Here is a 5,726-nt window from a genome sequence, read left to right as displayed (position 1 = left end):
TCGAAATATTCAATTAATTGAATGGTCTGGATTTCCAAACTTCAGGACATATTTGGAAATCATGGACTTTTTTTAGTACTCAGTAGTAGCATTTGCCACTGGAGCAATAAAAATTGCTTTATATAATATTTCTGAATACTTTTTACTAGAAATTAAAATTTCATTTATCCGCAATGAGAAGGCAAGTATGAGAAGGTGTGATTATGTTGAGCAAGGAGATGTATGAGCGCAATCCACAAATTATCACATTGGGTTGATGTATTTAAAATATATCACAGATCATATCGCTTGTAGATTTAACAATTAACCTCTTGAAAAACAACAGCCAATTGAATTAATTGAATTAAAGTAACAAATGCTGAGGAACGAGAGAAATGAATGATAGAAGAAGCTTGAAACATGCGTCAAAACAACATCCTCAAAACGTACATGATGATTTTTATTATCAACATGAAGATGAAGTTGGAAAAACTTCTGTTTACAACTGATAGCACACACTGCAGATGATGCTCATATTATTCTTACCCCCACACTTATTATTTCTATTTTTTTTTTTACTTTCTACTCTATTATTCTGCCCAAGAAGAAGAACAACATCATCATCATCCACAGTGGATGCAAATCATCGTAGCAATGTATGTATATAGCAAGCGTTTACAAGATGAAATAGATAAACAAATGTACGAAATTAGTACGCCAACTGGTGCAATATATGATATTATTATGTATATAGGTATGAATATTATTACTAATAAATAAGAAAATGTTAAGTGAATATGATTTTCAATATAAATTGCTCTATCTTTTATCATGTACACAACACACACAAACACACGCACAGACGTATAATGACACACATTACACACACAAGCTCAGGCATACATGTATTTACATAATATTTGTATAAAATATTATAATATAGCTATATATTTACGAACTTTTAAATATAAAATGTACGTATAACATATTAATTCACGTACATAATTGAAACCGCTTGTTCTCAATAATATTTTCATCGTTCTTTCTGATCACCGTTGAGTTAATTTAAAAAAGATTTCAACAAGTTTCCTTTTTTGATTCTTATTCGCAATATGATGATTAAAATCTTCCAGAAGTGCCTGTGTGTTGTTGCATCTAAACCAATCTATCCAATTTTGTATCATATATCAACAAAGTATTGATAACAAAATAAGAATTAGAGGATGGTGATATTAATTAGTATCAACATTGGCGATGATAGTCCCTAGAGATGGTATGACATGTAATAATACAAAACTATATGATATGATTTGTGATGATAAGATATGCAATGGTACAAAATTGTAGGATGTGATATGACATGATATAATATGATATATAATGAAATGTTATGATATGATATGGTATAATATGATATTTTGTAATGATACAAAACTATATGATATGATTTGTGATGATATGATTTGTAATGATATGATATGGTATGTAATGGTACAAAATTATATAATGCGATATGGGATGATATGTGATGATATATAATTTTATGATATGATATGTGACGATATGATATCTGATGATACAAAATCATCATTCACTCCTCTCATCAACGAGCTATCTCTAGAGAAACGTACCATACAACTGCCGACGCACTGCGGTTTTCACTTGAAAATTTTTGAACGGCGATGATGGTCTGATCTCCTATTTTAAAGTTAATAAATTCAATATCAGTTACGTCACATGGGAATGATTATGACGATAATAATGATGATCGTAGATTTTATCATAATGATGAATGAATGTGGGTACATAACAACATAAGCACCTTACATCAATGTTTTAACGTTGTAGAGTTTTTTTTATATAAGATAATTAATTAGAATTACAGGTTATAATGTTGTTTATTTGGGTTTATAGTATTGTAATAATTATAGTATATTTAAGGTACTATCTAGTATTAATATTATGTGTGAACTTTAGTGTATTAAAATCATGTAGAGTTCATAGTTTGAATTGAGTTTGGTGTAATAGAGTTATGTAAGATTCTGATCGTATTAATTTTGATGATATTAAATTCCTCTCAAAATGTTTTTAGTTCATCTCAATTTGAGAAACATTCGCTAGGATCCGTTTGGTATTAAAGTTAAAATGATTCTTCAAAGTACGGTTTTTCAGATAGTTCAATTTTTTCTTGATAAGAGGCTGGAAGAATATTCCAAATATTGGGGTTTTAATCTTTTTAATCTGTTATTACTGTAATTTTATTTGTATCAAACTCACTATTTGTTAGTTTGATGAAAAATATAATTTTGCTTTTTTGTCTTTCTTTATTGCTCTCCACTACAAAAAAGTTTAAATGTGTAGTAAAATAATAGTTTTTTAAAAAAATTTGAATAATATTTTGAAACGAAATAGTTTTTAATTGAATATCAACGAAAAAGCTACTGAAATAGATTTTCAAACCGAGCAACCAGAGTACTAATCAGGCACCCATTCAATTCTTCTTTTGTTGTTCGCTACTCCATGGCGAACGAGAAGAATTTTTAAAAATGAAAAAAAAATTTTTTATTTTATTCTTGCTCCTGCGAATTTTTTTCATAGCCACAGTATCACATCCATAAAAATTTTGCACAGAGGTACCTGCAATTTTCATGGAACAAAGCGACAATCGATCAATTTTTTTACTATTTCAATCAAAAATTCTCGGAAATTTGCTTTTTATAAGCTTGAAAAATTTTTACGCTAAATTCATGAAATCCATTTAAGGTTTGATCATTGAATATCTCAGCCATGCGCGTGTATGTATTAATTTTACTGCCATTTTTGCGTACAGAAGATCTGAGATTGAGTTGTGAAATGTTTCTCCGAGACATACAAGTCTGAAGTTTAGGCAAAAATTTAATGACCAACAACGTTTTCAAGACTGTAACTGACTTTCATTCAATTTCATGTTAAACTCATTTGAAAACTTGCACATAGGAGTTTGAAAGGCCTAGAAACTTTTATCAAGGAATGTCCCGTTACCAGGTTTGAGTTGCAATCATAAATATTAATTGAAACATTGAGACAGCTACAAGAAAGAATTGAACTGAGTTGTTTCATTTCATTGCAGGTTTATGAGAATAATGGCAAGTCATCTGACGTAATGTCCCACGATTTGAGTTCTTATTCATTCTGAATAATTTCGGCTTTTTATGAAATTCTATAGAAAGAATCTATTTGAATACTATGTTAAATTATAGAAAGCTTTATATCAAAAGAAGCGCAGATACGTTATTTCCTAAATATCAATTCATTTTTTATCACATTTTTTTGTAAAATTTTATGTTTAGAAAATGATGAAATATGAATACGTGTGTACCTCTTTGTGTGTGCGTGTGCCGGTCGGCTGTATATGAATGCTAAATTAATTCACAGTTGTATGATCCTTAGAGGATGAACATTCAACAAACATACAAATTTGTATGCGAGAAATATGCCTTACAAACATAAGCCTGTATATTTTGTAGTTACTTCAAGTTAAGCCATACACTTGATTGATTGATTGATTGGTTGGTGGCTTGCCATATGTGGAGTAGAGAGGTTACGTAACTGAAGAATATTAATCTCATGAAGAATATTAATTTCATGAAGTAGAGGTGTAGTTCATAAAACGTAAATTTTTGATGTTATTAACATAATTTATTCAAAAATTATTCATGATGATATTAATCTGGTGATTCAGTTGATGGTATTTCAGTAAATTTTATACAAAAAAATTTTTGCCACCTGCTTTTAAATGCAATCAAATATTTTTTTGATGGATAGAAATTTTGGAAATCGGAAAATTCTTTTTGAAGGATTCTCATTAAAAAATTATTTGTGTAATAAAAATAAATTATGAATAAGAATAAATCCTACAAAATTAACATCTTTCAATGAAATTATTGTGTCATCTTTTTTACAAATTACCAAATGGTTCTAAAACTAACCCTTCAAGACGCATTAATGTTCCATTATGTGTTGTTATATTGTAATAATAATAATTGAGGCCAAACTGAACATTCGCGTGCAATACAATACTCATGGCTTCTATTTTAAATTAACATAATTCTGGTATACTGACACAATTTTTTCAGCTTATATATACCTGGAATAAAAAGACGCAATTAAAAAATTTCAAATAATTCAAAAACTCGCTAATGACGACCTCTATTTTGAAATAATACTGCACTCCATTGTGTAATAATTCAGCAGACTGTATGGGTGGAGAGCTGGCTGGGAGACATGATAATGATTAAAAATGGCTTTTGTCTCTTGGTTCTGTATCTAATCCCCTTTCGAATGACGAAATGATGAAATGATGATGAAATTATTTTGTTGCTTTTGTCATTAAATTTGTCATTGTCACCGCCATTCGTTGCAATCCTTATCGTCGTCATCATCTTCGTCATCACGATCTTCATCATTTTCATCATCATCTTCGTCATCACCATCCTCATCATTTTCATCACCATCGCCAATGTCGTCGTTATTATGCTGGTGGGAAAAAAATTAAGTAGATGAATAATTCAGGTTTTTCTTCCTCACAAAAGGTCTCATACAAAAATTAAATAGTCATTTAAAATACTCCATAAATAAAATACGTACTATACAGTTAAAGTAACCATGATACAATTCTAACAATAAACTCAACAACAGCATACTGAGTAGAAAAATTATTAGCTTCGATGATAATTTAATTATTGAAGTTATTAGTAATTAAAAATGGAATTTTAATTGGAACAATAATTATCAATTAGTTAGTTAGCTAATTAATTAACTAATTAAAATTTATAAAGTTTTATTGTCGTTAATGTTCTCATAGGTGTAATACGTGACACGCAAAATACATTGCAGTTAATGATGTTAAAAGCAAACTAGTGCACATATACATATATATGCGTGTGTTTGTATGTATGTGTGTTTGTGTGTGTGTGTTGGCTAGTTGGCTAAACACTTACAAAATATATAGTGTAATATTTTTGACGTAACGTCACATATGGAGAATGTTTTACATATTATATATAAAAATAAATATAAATAAATATATATATATATATTATATAAATGTTGGTAATAGACCATAATTTTTACAATATTCTATAAATTCTACCGAATGTTTGGCGTTAATATGTTTGTAGTTCGTTTTTTCGATTTTTCTCACTTAAGTTTTTTGGTGATCGTTTAGTTTATTAAAATTCAAAATAAACTTATTTTTCGAATTCATGCTGCAAATAAGGTCATATTTCGATTCCGAATGAATCATCGTCAGTGCTCCTTGCTGTATATATAGGGAAATATTGACTTTGTCAAGATGAACTTTGACGTTGTAGAAATTAACTTTGGTGTTGTAAAATTGAACTTTGATGCGACTTAGGTGTCAGGTTTCTTTATTGGCTGGTCATCTTCTTTGGTCTCCTTTTCTTCATCGATAGCATCATATTCTTCTTTGTCACTATTTACGATGCTAGTTTTTATTACTTCTTTGTTTTCGTTGTTGGTTAAGCGCCGGGTTGGAAGTGAGGTTGTCATTTTTTGTTGTATATTTATTTTTGGTTTATTGATGTCAATTAGAACTGCTTCTGCAATTTTAAGATGCGTGTAGTTGCTGTTCTGGTATATTACTTTGGTGTTGCTGTCGAGGATTTCACGGCTAATTGTGATTGAGTGTGTTGAGTCCAAATGAGATTTGATAGCACCACTCTGTTTATGCATCGTAAGCCTTATAG

The sequence above is a fragment of the Helobdella robusta genome (genome assembly GCF_000326865.2).
Source record: "Helobdella robusta unplaced genomic scaffold HELROscaffold_30, whole genome shotgun sequence".
Classification (NCBI taxonomy): Eukaryota; Metazoa; Annelida; class Clitellata; order Rhynchobdellida; family Glossiphoniidae; genus Helobdella; species Helobdella robusta.
The sequence above is the reverse complement of the archived record's forward strand: the minus strand, read 5'-3'. Positions refer to the sequence as shown.